Below are 16964 nucleotides of genomic sequence, written 5' to 3'. Positions count from 1 at the left end.
TCTGAGAATTGCCACTTAGATTCTTGACGTAGCTAAAGAATCCCTTGTGGTTATCTTTGGAGTCCATGCCAAATTTTTCTTTCAAAGCTAGCCTTGGATGATTTTATGAGGGAACATAGTTTCTTGCTGATACTGATCAGGGATGTCATCCCTTCTTGGGATTTTATTATTTTCTGTACTGGTTTCCTCCTTCTGTTGTATAGCTTGTTTATGACAGGAGTCCACCAGACTGGTTTCTTTTTCTTGGAGGAGTGAGTCTTGGTTTTGTTTGGGATAGCACGATCCATACATTCTCGTAGGTGCCCATAGAGTGCATCAGTAAAGGATTTTGCAGCTTGGACAGCATTATCCTTTAGCATGGGGGCTTTGAAACTTCCCACCTCGTTCTTCAGTAACATGAAGTTTGCTTTTGAAAAGTTTTGCACAGTGGTTTCTTTGACCGGGGGAGGTGGTGGAATGTGGATATCCAGAGTGATTAGTTTATTGTCAGATCTAACCAGCGAGGGGTTGACCTCCGGTGTGGAACACCGGCCGCCCATGTTGGTGATGACCAGGTCCAATATGTTGTCACCTCTAGTAGGGGTGTTGACTAGTTGATCCAGGGCACTTGAGTTTATAAATTCTAGGAAATGTTGGGCAAGGGAGTTTGTACTTGAGTAGTTCTCCCAGTTAATGTTTGGGTAATTGAAATCACCCAATATCAGTGTGTTTGGTAGGATCTTTACATTTCCCAGTGTTTCCAGGAATGCGGAGTCAGGGTCCTGGGACATGGTGGGTGATCTGTAGCAAGCTATAATTTGAATAGCAGTTTTGCCCATTGTTAGTTGCACATGGATGATCTCTGAAGCATCGTGCTGTGCCACTAACCTGGAGGTGTGGGTATCCTTGATCAATATGGATACTCCCCCGCCTTTTGTATTTCGGTCTGGGTTTTGTGGCCGAAATGTATGGTATGAGTTGTAGCCTGGTAGTGCTGGGGTACTCTTTGGAGCCTTAAACCAGGTTTTTGTTACTGCACATATATCAATTTTCTCCATACTGAGGAGTGCCTCGAGTGTGTGCATTTTGAGGTTTAGACTTCTGGCATTGAATAGAATTTCCCTCAGTTTTTTGTCACTTGTGCTATTTACGGCAGTGGGTTTGTCTTTTGAGCCTTGCTTAAAAAAGGCACTATGGGGGTGGCAAGAGCCTTGGCGAGTATTCAAAAGCCTAAGGGTGACAAGTCAAAGCCGTCTCTTGCAAAGCAGCGTGGCTTGTCGAGCATGTCATCCCAGGCTGACAGACACTGGATCCCCTTTGAATGACACCAGAAGCTTAGCCATTTGTTGAAATTATAATTTTTTCTCTATACTGTGGTATAATTCTTGGTGAGGGCAGGATGCTACTCAGGGTCAGGGTCATACCGGCCTGGGCTATGTAATCAGAGAGCTCCTCCATGTCTCTTTTCATGTAGTCCAGGGAGGTACGGCTCAGGTCATTCACACCAACATGGACAATGACAGAGTCATATTTGTACTTGTTCTAGAGTGACCTAAGTGCTTGTGTTATGTGGCAGATCCTGGCACCAGCAGGCAGCTAACAGTAACATTTTCCTTGTTCAGCCTAGTGAGTGGGATGTCAGTGTGCCTGACTATAGAGTCCCCTATTACTAGTGTTTTGGGTATGTTATTTTGCCTTAAGGGCTGTGATTGTGTGGCATACTGGTGTTGTGAAGTATGTGTTTCATGGTTTCTGTTGGGGGGTGGAGGTTGCTTGGATGTCTGCTTTGGAGGTATCTATTGCTTCTGAAGATTTTTATTTAGAGCCTCCTAGTATGTTTTTGTGTATTTATGTGTGTTTTTTGCCAGTGCTGGTTTCATAGGTTTATGTGAGACTGGTGGTGTGATGCAAGTAATTCCCTTCTCTTCTTGACTGCCTGGTCCAGTCTTGGGTCAAGAGAGCTTAGCCTTCAGTTTGGCTGTATAATTGCATCTCTCGCATATATTAGTGTTTGGTGGAAGGAGGAGAAGGTTGTCTGTGTACATGAGGCAATTGTAACATTGCCTCAAAATGCCCAGATTCACCAGTTGGACTGGAGAGTACACCTGAAACTGCCCTTTGGACATGCCTGGATAGGTACATTGAACTGTTTTACTGATTGTCTGGTAAGGTCGAATAGAGAGCCTTGTCCTTCTCTACAGTATAGTGGGGGTCTAGTGCTAAGGTTTATTAGTGCTTGCTATGAGTTTTGAGCAAGTGCCGGTATGAGAAGTGAATGGTTTGAGTGCTTAAGTTGAAATTTTGTCTAGTTCCAAGGGTAAAATTGAAGAGTAGACTTTGTGGAGCCGGGAATAGTTATACCCTAGCTAACCGGTGCTGCCCGGTGTGCAAAACCATGCAAATGTGGGTTTTATAGCAGGGAAATTAAAAAGATTGAAATTAGCCCAAAATGGCCAATAAACTACCTGTTTTGGGGCTGAAACCACTCCTCCAGGGACAGATAAGCTGCTCAAAGCTTCCTCTCTCACAGTGAACAGAGAAACTTCCTTCTATCCAAGAAAGGTATGAGCCAACACAGAAACTTGAAACACAGCCCTGAATTCAGCACTAACCTGAAAACTGGACTATACTAGCTTAGAAAGGTGGGAAAACAAGTATATATTTTTTTCAGAAAATAAACAGATACAATCAAAAAACACTTTAAATGCACAGAAATGGCTATCACACTTGAGTGTGTAGCCTACAACAGTTAAACATGTAATTTAAACACAAAAAATTAGTTTGTTAAAGTGCAGGCAGTAAAATAAGTACAATATGTAGCTGAAACAAGCTTTTTAAATCACAGAATCTCTAGAAAATCTGCGTTTTGGGTGGAATTAGCTAAAGGCAGCAAGAAAAATGCAGAAAATATGTAGCTGAAACAAACTTTTTAAATCACAGAATCTCTAGAAAATCTGCGTTTTGGGTGGAATTAGCTAAAGGCAGCAAGAAAAATGCAGAAAAATGATACTTAATCACTCCATTTCACAGTGAATGACATCAGCAGGATTGCCAAAGTAGGGCATTTGAATTGTACTGAGTGTGACTAGCCTAAAATGCATTGCTCCCTACACAGATATAGAAACTCACACAAAACATCCACAACTGCCATGTGTGGGAATGGAACCCCTACCGGAGTTCTATATTACACTACAGCATGATGCTGTTATAGGATATACCACAGGGACTGCTGGATTGCCTCTTCCCCAAAGGTATACTTCACAGTAAATGACATCAGCAGAATTGTCAAAGTAGGGCATTTGAATTGCACTGAGTGTGACTAGCCTAAAATGCATTGCTTTCTAAAACTCACGCAAAACATCCACAACTGCCATGTGTGGGAATGGAACGCCTACCAGAGTTCTATATTACACTACAGCATGATGCTGTTATAGGACATACCACAGGGATTGCTGGATTGCTTCTTCCCCAAAGGTGTACTTCACAGTAAATTATATCAGCAGAATTGCCAAAGTAGGGCATTTGAATTGCACTGAGTGTGACTAGCCTAAAATGCATTGCTTTCTATATACATACACACACACACACACACACACACACACACACACACACACACACACACGCACACATATACACGCACACACGCACACATGCACACAGACTTGCCAGGTGGGGATTAGAACTCCTACTTAACTATTTTATCACACTACAGATGTACGCAGTTATGAAACATGCTATGGAGATTACTGGGCTATAACCTTCCCAGAGGTGTATTTCTAGGTGGATGACATCAGCAGCCTTACCAAGTAGATCATTTGAATTGTAGGGAGTGTGACTACCCTAAAAAGCATTGCTCTCTACCCAGACAGAGACAGACAAACACACACACACACACACACACACACACACACACACACACACACACACATACACACACACACACACACACACACACACTTGCCAAGTCTGGGATTAGAACTCCTGTCTATTTTATCACACTACAATGGTATGCAGTTATTGGATGCGCTACTGAGATTACTGGGCTACAACCTTCCCAGAGATGTATTTTTAGGTGGATGACATCAGCAGCCTTATCAAAGTAGAGCATTTGAATTGTAGGATGTGTGACTACCATAAAAAGCATTGCTGTCTCCACACACACACACACACACACACACACACACACACACACACACACACACACACACACACACACACACACAGTTGCCATGTCTGGGATAGGAACTAATTTCTCACACTACAGCAGTACACAGTTATAGGATGTGCCACAGAGATTACTGGACTGCAGCTCTCCCAAAGGTGCATTTCACAGTGGATGACCTCAGCAGGCTTGTCATAGTAGGGTTATGGGGAGGGCAGTGTGTGTGTGCATGGGCCATAACCCATTCATCTAAAGGTTGACACACCATATGCAGGCACACACAGGGCCATATTTTACAGGTACATGTATACAGCTGCTAGATGACTACTTCCTTGTACAGTCATGTTGCACAGCTAGCAATTGCACCAGTGGCTAGTATCTACAGTGAGTGACATCTGAAACTCATGTGGTTGTGGCCCTTTGGCTGTGTGCTGGGTGGGACAGTCCTGGTCGGCTCCTTGTTACAGCCACCCTCTTCCACACATCTATGTACGTCTACTTTTGGCTTATTATAATGTGTTGTTCTTAGATATATGTCTGTATTCTTATCCAGCGTGTGTGCAAAGCATTAGTGTTGCATACTTAGGAGTGTCTGCACTAACATCTGTGACTGCCAGATATGTCTGGTCCACTGGTGTTTGCAGACATGGCCTTCATTTGTTTAAGTGTGTGAGCATGCCCAGTATGCCCATCTGTATTGCATGTGTGGATCAAATCCAGGTAGCTTGTACTGCAGTGCAGACCTTTGTGTTGTACACCTACAGGTAGCATACTGTTTCTGCAGGGTTCATAGGTTCATAGATTAGTACTAGGCTAACTGCCCTTGTGAGCTATTTTAAGCCTAGCCAATTACCCCTTTTGAGACTCAAACCCTGCACTTTGAGTTTGTAAGGTAAACACCTTAACCATTAGGCCAACCTCCCAAATCATCGATCATTTGGCATTGACTGTTACTACATTTCTACATAGGATGTGGGGCACACCTGACTATTTCTACATTTCTACATAGGATTGGGGGGGCACACCTGACTGTTACTACATTTCAACATAGGATGGGGGGCACACCTGACTATTACTATATTTCTACACAGTATTGGGGGGGCACACCTGACTATTTCTACATTTCTACACAGGAGTGGGGGGGCACACCTGACTGTTACTACATTTCGACATAGGATGGGGGGCACACCTGACTATTTTTACATTTCTACACAGGATTGGGGGGCACACCTGACTGTTACTACATTTCTATGTAAGATGAGGGGCAACCCTGACACTAGTACACATTTGCTATAACTGTAAGGGTATGTCAGGTACTCCATTTCATTCTGTATTCTAAGCTATGATGCTGACTAGAGGCATACCAGTGTACTACAGATCTTAGCTTTGATTTACCTACATATTAGTTTCTGATTTCCTACCCTTCAGAACTAATATACCACTGCCTGGACCTGCTGTTGTCTGTCTGTGTAGGCCTGAGGTGGAGGTTACCCATAGGCATCATTCAGAGACCATAGCACAGCCTTTGTTTGTGTTTGTCTACACCTGTCCTGTTGGCTGTGACTGTTGTTGGGTATGTCAATCCCCCTGACCGGCATGTGTGAGTCACTTACCTTGTGGTTGTCCCAGTATTGAGGGTGGTGCTGCAGGGCTGCCTATAGCACATAGTACACTCCCTACACATGGTTGAGGACAGATAGTGTCATGTTCGGCATCCCTTTCACTGTATGTGAGAGTCGGAGAGAGATGTTATTCCCTGGGTCCCTCCTCTGTCAGTGTATGTGCTATGCGTTGCCTCTTTGCCAAGGCCAGGGCATACTGGGTATGCCTCCTTCTGCCTACTGGGGCAGGCTCAGGTTGTTCCTCCTCCGAGTCACTCTCTGCCTGTGCAGACCTTGGCAATGGTGGGGGGGACTGTGTGGCCCTGCCCTGTGCTGTTCCTGCTGCAGCTGTTTCTGCAGGATCATATTGTGTAGCATGGCACATGCGATGACAATTTGGGTACATGCAGCTGGTGAGTACTGCAAGGCTCCACCGGATGTGTCCAGGCACCGGAACCATCACTTGAGCATCCCAAACACACACTCTACTATAATTCTGGTCTGTGCATGTGCCTCATTATGGAGTTCTTGTTCAGGTATTGTGTATTTCTGATGGGTGTCATCAACCACAGCTCCAGTGCGTATCCAGAATCCTCCACTATGTCCCCACTGGCATATCTCTGGTACAGCTACGTCAAATGCCAGATGTAGGAATCCTGATAGCTTCCAAGGCAGCCAGCACACACATTCATTATTATGCCCTGTGCATTGAACATGACCTGGCAGTTGATGGAGGGGAAGCCCTTGTAGCCTCAGCACAAGAGCTTATAGTAATTGGTTGTTTTGGACCATTTCCAGCTCTTTTGAAGTTCCCTGTTTAAAATCCGCTTCTGAGCGTTTCTTTCTGGCTATACTACTCAGAAACAGCTCCTCGTGGTCCTGCAGAGTGGTCCTAGCAACAGAAAACTGAAAAAAGCGACTACTTTCCGGATTTAAGTATTTTTTGCTGTTTTTTTTTTACCTAAAATACCTTCTCTTGCTTACTTTGAACAAGCTTAAACTATTTTTTTAGCTGTTTGTTGTATTATATATTATCTGCACTTAAAGTTACATTTGGTCGAAAATTGGTCGAAAGTTTGTTTGTTTGTTTGTTAAATTTAACTGTTGAGGCTGCCCACTAAAGTGTGCCATCCTGTGTAACTGATTTATTACTGTTTCCTGCATTTCTGTGTACTTTCTATCACAAAAACAAAAAAAACAAAAAAAATATCCTTGTTTTCCTGCCTCTCCTCGACTAGTTTAGACCAGTATACAGGCTTTGCTGTATTCTGGGCTGTGGTGTAGTTCCTGTGTTGTCCGTTGCCTTACTTGGATAGAAGGAAGTTGCTTTGCTCACCAGTGGGAGTGGGGAGCCTTGAGCAGCCTATCTGTCCCTGAAGGAGTGACCTCAGCACAAGAGCTTGTAGTAATTGGTTGTTTTGGACCATTTCCAGCTCTTTTGAAGTTCCCTGTTTAAAATCAGCTTATGCTAAGCTTTTATGCTGACAGCGATAGCGCAGCACCGGTTAAACAAGGTTAAACTTTTTCTGGCTCCACCAAGTCTGCTCTTCAAATTTTCCCTTAAGTAAGCTCTACTCTTAGAATTATCAGTCTACTCACTATATTATAAGCCTAGCACTTGTTCTCAAAACCTCTCTTCTAAGTAAGCTCTTTCAAACCAAAGTAAGCACTACATCCACCTACCACCCCTGTGAATACCCACTTCCCTTAAAGGCACAGCACTCCCTTATACTATTCTAGCATGTTGAGTGGTGGATCACTGGTATCCTCTCCGGTTCAGCTGGTTAATCTGGGAATCTTGAGACAATGCTACAATTGTCTCATGTACACAGACAACCCTCTCCTCCTCCCAACAAACACAAATACATGTGAGAGATGCAACTATATAGCCAAACTGGAGGCTGAACTCTCTCAACTCAGGACTGGCAAGACCAGACAGGAGGAAAAGGTAATCACACACACAGCAAACCCAGTCCCACATAGACCTACCACAACTGCAAACCAAACACATAATAACACAAAGACATACTCGGAGGCTCTAATAAAAAACTTACCAAAACAACAGAGGCTCCCAAAGCAGACACCCAAAAATCCACCACCTCAAAACATAACACATGAAACACATACTTCAATAAAGCAGTGTGTCAAACAACCACAGCCCTTAAGGCCAAACACCATGCCTGATACACTAGTAATTGGTGACTCTATAGTCAGACACACTGACGTTCCGCTTACCAGGCTGAACAAGGAGAGGGTAATGGTGAGCTGCCTGTCGGGAGCTAGGATCTGCCACATAACACATGCACTCAGGTCACTCCAAAGCAAGTACAAATATGACTCCGCCATTGTCCATGCCGGTGTTAATGACCTGAGACGTACCTCCCTGGACTACATGAAAAGAGACATAGAGGAGCTCTCTGATTATGTAGCCCAGGCTGGTATGAATCTGACCCTGAGCAGCATCTTGCCCTCACCAAGAATGATGCCACAATACAAGGACAAGATGATCAGCTTTAATAATTGGCTCAATTACTGGTGTCATTCTAGGGGGATCCAATGTCTGTCTGCTTGGGATGACATGCTGGACAAGCCATGCTGCTTCGCAAGGGACGGCTTGCACCTGTCACCACTGGGCTTCCAGATATTGGCTAAGGCTTTTGCCACTCCCATAGTGCCTTTTTTTAGGCAAGGCTCAAAAGACAAACCCACCTCCTTAGAAAACAAAAATGGAAAAAAAACGAAGGGTAATGCTGCTCAATGCCAGATGTCTAAATCTCAAGATGCAAGCTCTCGGAGCACTCCTCAGTATGGAGAACATTGATGTCTGTGCAGTAACTGAAACCTGGTTCAAGGCTCCTGAGAGCACCCCAGCTCTACCAGGCTATACCTCATATCATGCATTTTGGCCCCAGAACTTGGGCCGAACCACAAAGGGAGGGGAGTGTCCATATTCATCCAGGACACCCACACCTCCAGGTTAGTGGCAACACATGAAGCATCGGAGACCATCCAGGTGCTACTAACCGTAGGCAAAACTGCTAATACAACTGGTAGCATATTACAGGCCACCCTCCCAATCTCAGGGACCCCATTCAGCCTTCCTGAAGACATTGGAGGATATGAATGTCTCACCAAATACCATCATATTGGGAGACTTCAACTACCCTAACATAGACTGGGTGCATTATTCTAGCCCTAACACCCTAGCCCAAAGGTTCCTGGAATTCATTAACTCGAATGCAATGGAACAGCTAGTCACCTCTCCCACAAGGGGAGAAAATATACTAGACCTGATCATCACAAACATGGGGACAAAATGCTCCACGGAGTATACCCACACTAGTGAGATCTGGCCACAAACTAATCACCCTGGATATTCATATCCCACCTCCACCCCCAGCACAAAAGACTACAGTGAGAAACGTCTCAAAGGCCAACTTTACACTTCTCAAGACTGAGATGGTATCCTTTAAGCCCTCTGGGCCAGAGGAAACCACATCCCACAATGCTGAATCCTTCACAAATGCTTTCTACAGACATCTCCAAGAATGCATGGATCACGCAATCCCAAATAAAACTAAGACCCTCTCCACCAAGGGCAGGTGTCCTGTCTGGTGGACCCCAGCCATAAACAAACTGTATAACAAAAGAAGGAAGCTACTGCAAGACAGAGCAAAATCCCATAAAGGGAAGGCATCTCTGACCAGCACTAGCAAAAAACTACATTCACTCATAAAAACATCCAAGACCAACTTTGAGAGAAAAATTGCTAAGGACACTAAAGATAACCATAAGGCCTTCTTCAGCTATGTTAGAAACCTGGGCGGAAACCCTCAGATATGCTCAGAGTTAGTTCATAACGACAAAAAATACACTGAACCCACAGATATTGCCAACATACTGGCAGACAGGTTCAGTGCAAACTTCTCCCCTCCCTCACCCCCAAAAGGAGAAATAGTTATCCCAGCTGAATGTAACCTCCCTGTCATCTCAGATGTCCAGGTGAAAGCCATTCTCAGCAAAGATAGAAACACAGCACCTATGGGACCTGACGGTATCCCTGGTTGCGTGCTATGTAATCTCCAAGAGGAGCTAAACCCGCACATAAAAATGCTGTTTAACCTTAGCCTTACTACAGGATATGTACCTGAACACTGGCGTACAGCAACAGTGGTCCCACTCTACAAAGGAGACTCCTCTACAGACCCTGGAAACTACCACCCCATAAGCTTAACCAGCCATGTCTGCAAAGCTATGGAAAGAATCATTATGGAACTCATAAACAGAAACATCGGGGACCTACAGACACTTAATCCTACCCAGTTCGGCTTTGTAAAGGGCAGATCCTGCCTTTTGAACCTGGTTGACTTTTTTGAAACAGTCACTAGAGCCATTGATGAGGGCAAAGCAGTCCATACAGCCTACCTGGACTTGGCTAAAGCCTTCGACACAATACCCCCCTCAGGCATCATAGACAAGCTCAACAGCTTAAATGTAAATCCATATGTCACAAGATGGGTTGCAAACTGGCTAAAGGACAGAACCCATAAAATCAAAATTGCTGGAGCTATGTCAGACTCAAAGCCAGTCACAAATGGTGTCCCACAGGGCTCTGTCCTGGGACCCCTATTGTTCGGCATTTATTTCTCAGATGTGAAAGCAACCACGGGAGGGTTGTGGCTGACAAAGTTCGCAGATGACTGCAAACTAGGCGCCATAGTCGATACACCAGCTGACACATGCATCCTACAGAAAGGCCTTACTGAGATGGACAACTGGTGCGGAAGTCATGGCCTTAAACTAAATGCCAACAAATGTATAGTCAACCCCTTTGGGAAAAACAAAGTACCCACAAATTATCACATAGGCAGTAACCCATTGAGTACGGACAAAGTAATCAGAGATCTGGGGACCCAAGTTGACAGTGACCTCTCATTCGACACCCACGTTGCCAAAGTGGTTAGAAAGACCTTCTACCTTGCCCACCTTATCATAAAGGGATTCACATCCAGATCAAAGGAGGTCATTGTACCCCTATACTCCTCCCTTATCAGGCCCATGATTGAGTACAATGCCCCATTTGGTATGTACCTTACCCGGCACCTGCAGCAGCTGGAGACACCCCAAATGTACCTCACCAAGAGGATCAAGGGTCTCCAGCATATGTCATATGCTGCCAGACTAAAGAAACTCCAGCTCTATTCAGTAGCATACCGCCTACTCAGAGGTGATCTATGCCTGACGTACAAGGCTATGTCCAATCAGGAATTGATGGACATGCTCCATCTCAAAAAATCCAAATACATCAGAACCACGAGAGCTAAAGATCTAAACCTCAGCACAAATATGAATAGGACATGCTGGAGGGACAGATTCATAACTCAGAGGCTTCTCACACTCTGTAACAGGATCCCGGTTCATGTTAGGCAGAGCCCCTCAATGACTCTCTTCAAGAGAAATCTTGACGAGTGGATGGGAGATTGTAGGTTTACCCCGGGGGTCATCTCTGTGTCACTACTAGACAGAGGCACAGTAAACTAAATCTATACGTTTGTACCATTACATGGGGTGGCGAAAGCCACATACACTATGGCTCGGCTTATAAATGCCCTAGGGCAGATAGCCTAGTACTAAACTATGAAACTATGAAGACCCTACCCTGCTTTGATGTGTATGTGCGTGCAGTCTATAGCCCACACTACCTCAGGGTATTCTGCTATTTGATGGAACAGTTGCATATTGCTGGCCAATGCCTCACGGGTATTGGGGAAATATACATGCTCAACGACATGTGCTGACATGGCATCCAGGAACTAGTGGAGTACCCTGGATAATGATGATGCCTGTGAGATCCTAATCATATCCCCATTTGGCCTTTGGAAGGTACCTATAGCTAGTATTCTTAGGCAACACATACCTTGGTATCCACTGGTATGGGTTCCCCTCTGTTAGTTCTGTGTGTCAGGCATGGCCGGCACAGCCCAACAATTTGCTGTAGGAGGTCTCTATCCACCCTATAGTGCTCCACTATCTCCAGCTCATGTAGCCCCTGGTAGGTTACTTTGGGTCTGTACACTCTTCTCCATCTCCTCACTGTGGGTTGGTCGACAGCATTCACACCCTCACCACCCTCAATCTCTTCCACAAGTTGCTGTATGATAGCTATTGCAGCCCCAATCATTTTGTTGTTTTAATTGTTAAAAGTTCCCTGCTTGTTTACACCAGTGGTATACAGTGTGGGAAAAACTAGAGGGGTAGGTGTTTGCATAGTTTATAGTAGCGTTCTGGGCTGGGCTGGTCTGCTGCCTGTGTAATTGGCTGATTCTGATACATTTTACCTGCCAGCTATGCTAGTTCACCTAGATTACCTTCCTACTGCTGTTTTCCCTTCCCATTGCCTTCCTGTTTAAGACAAGGGGGGCGCCACACATACACAGTGCTCAAGTGTGCACAGAGCTGCTATTTCCTGGTTTAACTTTTTTTTAAAAACCTTTAAAACCTTGTGCACAGCATGCACACCTACTTAGGCATTATAAAGAGTGCTAGGCAGAGTCAGACACACCCCCTTGCTTACTTGTGCTTAGCTAGGAGCAAACTTGAGCCACAAAGCACCAATCCGCTTACACTATGCCTAACACCCCACCATGATGTCAGCTAACTCATAGGCTTGCAACAAGCTATTCCTACTCTTACACTGTTGGGACCTGACTAGCAGGCTGGGGTTAACTGGGATTCACAATTATTCCCCTCATTTGCATAGGATTGCCTGCTAATGCATAGTTACATGTCTCACACTGAGCCTTCCCCCTTAGCAACCACTACTCACTGGCCATGTGGTCTTCTGCCTGCCATTGACTTTCATGGCAGAATGGTGATTTTACTTAGAATGCTTATTTTAGGTTTATTTTATTATTTTCCCCCGATCTCGTTTGCGTGCCACTGCCCTATACTTAAAAGCTGAGATCGGCTAAAAAAATAAAAAATAATTTTTTAGTTTTTTACACTGTTTGCAATGCCAATAGCCTTATATTTGGTCATTGGCATTCTTCCTGACTGATATGCAGTCTTTATTTGGAGCTGTCACAGCTCCATTTTGGATTTTGCAGAAATGTACTCGGTTACTAAACAAATACATTTCTGCAGATTGCATTAGTCCTGCACGGCCGGTTTCAAGTTTCCTGGAGTGCACATTCACCTCATTTGCATGGATTTCTCCTGCAAATGGGGTGATTTGCATACAGGGGCTTAGTCCATGCAGGACTAGTGCAGGAGTGGTTGTGCACACATCTGTAGGCTGTTCCTGGATCGCATGGCAGACATATTGCCTGCTAGAGCTCCTGCACTAATCCTGCACACCGTGCAAGGCATGCAGAATATGGAGGAATGTCTTTTATGCTCTGAAGAGACATTGCTTTTATTTAATACTGGTCTGCTGAGGTTAGGAGAGGCTTTCCTGAAGTATATTGTGTCCATTTTTTACATGAAATATTGCTGTCTTAATGATAAACTTGTTATGCCATTACCGCTTTATTTAGGGAAAAAATACCGGTATGCTGCTGAAAAGTCTGTTATGAAACATTTGCTGTCACTTTAAACTGTTAATGAAATGTTGAAGTTATTGCAGTAAAACCGTAATTGAAAAAATTACTTACTGCCGCTGTTTTTGTTGAAGTTTCTAGGAATACATGTAGTTAAACGAAACACGGAGTGCTGCACTTTAATGAAAACAGTGTTATTTTATAGTCTGTAGAAGACATGAAGTTGAACAAAATACTGCTATTCTGCCCCTCACCAATGCCAAGGCCTGCAAAGGCACAGAGTGACTCAGAGGAGGAACAACCTGAGCCTGCCCTAGTAGGCAGATGGAGGCGTGCCCAGTATGCTGAGGCAAGGAGACAATGCATAGCACATACACTGACACAGTAAGGACCTGGGGAATTACATCTTTCTCTGATTCACACATACAGTAAAAAGGATGCCAAACATGACACTACCTGTGCTCAACCATGTATAGGGAGTGTACTATGTGCATCTGACATAGGCAGCTCTCCAGCACCATCCGCAAGTCTGGCACACCCTCAAGGTAAGTCAATCAACCTATCAATTGCCAAATGGAGTATAATTTGTCATTACCTGTATCTATGGAATGGATGTGAGCATGCAAGGGAATTGGGTGGCTGAATGTTATGGCAGCAGACAGTAGACACCCATAGTGGCACAATGACATCTGTAACACATGCTGGGGTCAACATAGTAGCCAGTACTATACAGGGTGACAAACCCACTGCAGGAAATGTGTTGAGTGACATGTGTGTCCATATGACCCACACATGCCAGTTAGGGTGATTCACATACCCAACAACAGTTTCAGCAAGCAAGACAGGTGTAGACAAACTCAAACACAGCCTGTGCTATGGTCCCTAAATTATGGCTATGGTTAACCTCTCCCCAGGCCTACACAGACAGACTACAGCAGGACAGGCAGTGGGATGTTAGTTCTGAAGGGTAGGAAGTCAGACAATAATATGTAGGGCAACCAAAGCTACGATCTGTAGTACACTGGTATGCCTCTAGTCAGCATGATAGGTAAGAATACAGAATGAAGTGGAGTACCTGACATAACAGTACAGTCATAGCAAATGTGTACAAGTGTCAGGTGTGCTCCCCATCCTACATAGTAATGCAATAGTCAGGTGTGCCCCCAATCCTGTGTAGAACTGTAGAAATAGACAGGTGTCCCTTCCCCAGTCCTTTGTAGGAATGTAATAACAGTCAGGTGTGCCCCCCAACCCTGTGTAGAAATGTAGAAATAGACAGGTGTGCCCCCTGTGTAGTAATGTAATAACAGACAGGTGTGCCTCCCCATCCTATGTAGAAATCTAGAAACAGTCAGCTGAGCCCCCCCCCCATCCTATGCAGAAATGTAGGAACAGTCAATGACAAATGCTTGATGGATACCCCCCAGAAACAGCATGCCACCTATTGGTGTACAACACAATGGTCAGCACTACAGTACAAACTACCTGGACTCAATCCACACATTAAACAGATGGGCATACTGGGCATGCTCACACACTTAGAGAAATGAAGGCAATGTCAGTCAATAACATACTGAAAGGTCATACTGGCCATACTCACACACTTAAACACATGAAGGCCATGTCTGCAAACACCAGTGGACCAGACATATCTGGTAGTCGCAGTTGTTAGTGCAGACACTCAGTATGCACCACTCATGCCTTGCACACACAGTGGATAGGAATACAGACATATACGTAAGGACAACACACTATAATAAGCCAAAGGTAGACATACATAGATGTGTGGAAGAGGGTGACTGTGACAAGGAGCCATCCAGGCATGTCCCACCCAGCACACAGCCAAAGGGCCACAACCCTATAATTCAAATGTTCCATTTTGGCAAGGCTGCTAATGTCATCCACCTAGAAATACACCTCTGGGAAAGATGCAGCCCAATAGTCTCTGTAGTGCGTCCTGTAACTGCTGACTGCTGTAGTGTGATAAATTAGTTAGGTAGCTGTTTTAATCCCACACTTGGCAAGTATGTGTGTGTGTGTGTGTGTGTGTGTGTGTGTGTGTGTGTGTGTCTCTGTGTAAAGAGCAATGCTTTTTAGGGTAGTCACACTCCCTGCAATTCAAATGCTCAACTTTGGCAAGGCTGCTGATGTCATCGCCTAGAAATACACCTCTGGAAAGGCTAAAGCCCAGTAATCTCTATAGCGCATCCTGTAACTGCATACTCCTGCAGTGTGATAAATTAGTTAGTTGGCTCTTCTAATCCCACAGTTGGTACATTTGTGTGTTTTCTGTCTGTGTAGAGAGCAATGTTTTTTTGGGTAGTCACTCTCCCTATAATTCAAATGCTCCACTTTGGCAAGGCTGCTGATGTCATCCACCAAGAAATACACCTCTGGGAAGGTTGTAGCCCAGTAAGCTCCCTACTGCATCCTGTAACTGCATACTACTGTAGTATGATAAATTTGTTAGGTAGCTGTTCTAATCCCAGACATAGGAAGTGTTTGCTCCTGTGTCTGTCATTGTAGAGAGCAATGTTTTTTAGGGTAGTCACATGCCCTACAATTCAAATGCTCAACTTTGGCAAGGCTGCTGATGCCATCCACCTAGAAATACACCCCTGAGAAGAATGCTGCCCAGTAATCACTGTAGAGTGTCCTGTAACTGCCTACTGTAGTAGTGTGATATTGACCTCTGTTAGGGGTTCTATACCCACACATGTCAGTTGTGGACGTTTTGTGTGTGTTTCAATGTCTGTGTAGGGAGCAATGCATTTTAAGCTAGTCACACTCAGTAGATTTCAAAGAGTTTATATCAGTCTGTCTAAATGGCTAAATATCAAATACCAGATGTTCAACCTCTAAAGTTTGAACCCTGGTAATTGCGAAGTCAATGCCCACCAAATTCTTTGCCAGGGAAAGAATTTGGTGGGCCATTTCTGTGGCTTGGCAAGTATCAGGACTGTGGTGGGAAGTTACAGGTCGGGTTCAGGTAAGTGTGCGATTGTGTGGATGTAAGGGTTAGGGCATGGGTTAGGTGAGTTAGGGTTAGGGCGCAGGTGAGGTGGGTGTGTGATAGTGAAAGACTTTGGGGTTAGGACGGGATAGGTGAGTTAGGGTTAGGGTGCGGGTCAAGTGAGTGTGCGATAGTGATGGACCTAAGGGTTAGGGTTTGGGTTAAGGTAAGTGGATAGGTAGTAGTGTATGTACAGTTTAGTGTAGGGTTAGATGTAGGATTTTGAGTGCATGTGTGTGGATTGATGTTGTTTTGGTGTGTTTTTGTTGTGTGTGTGTTTCTTGGAACAACAATTTTTTTCCCTGTGAATTAAATCGCTGTTTTAAGACTTTGATGTTTTTGCAGTTCGTGGTTTGAAGTTCAAACATATAGTGTTCGAACTTCAGATGTTTCGATGAACTGATATAGACCCCATTTCAAATGCCCTACTTTGGCAATCCTGCTGATGTCATCCATTGTGAAATATACCTTTGGGGAAAGCTTTCACCAGTAATCTCCATGGTGCATCCTATTACAGCTCCATGATGTAGTGTGATATAGACCCCTGTTAGGGGTTCGATGCCCACACATGTCAGTAGTGGATGTTTTGTGTGTGTGTCACTGTCTGTGTAGGGATCAAATCATTTTAGCCTAGCTACACCCACTACAATTCAAATGTCTTTATGTCCAAG

This window comes from Protopterus annectens, chromosome 11.part0 (assembly GCF_019279795.1).
Source record: "Protopterus annectens isolate FY-2018-M chromosome 11.part0, PAN1.0, whole genome shotgun sequence".
NCBI lineage: Eukaryota > Metazoa > Chordata > Ceratodontiformes > Protopteridae > Protopterus > Protopterus annectens.
The sequence above is the reverse complement of the archived record's forward strand: the minus strand, read 5'-3'. Positions refer to the sequence as shown.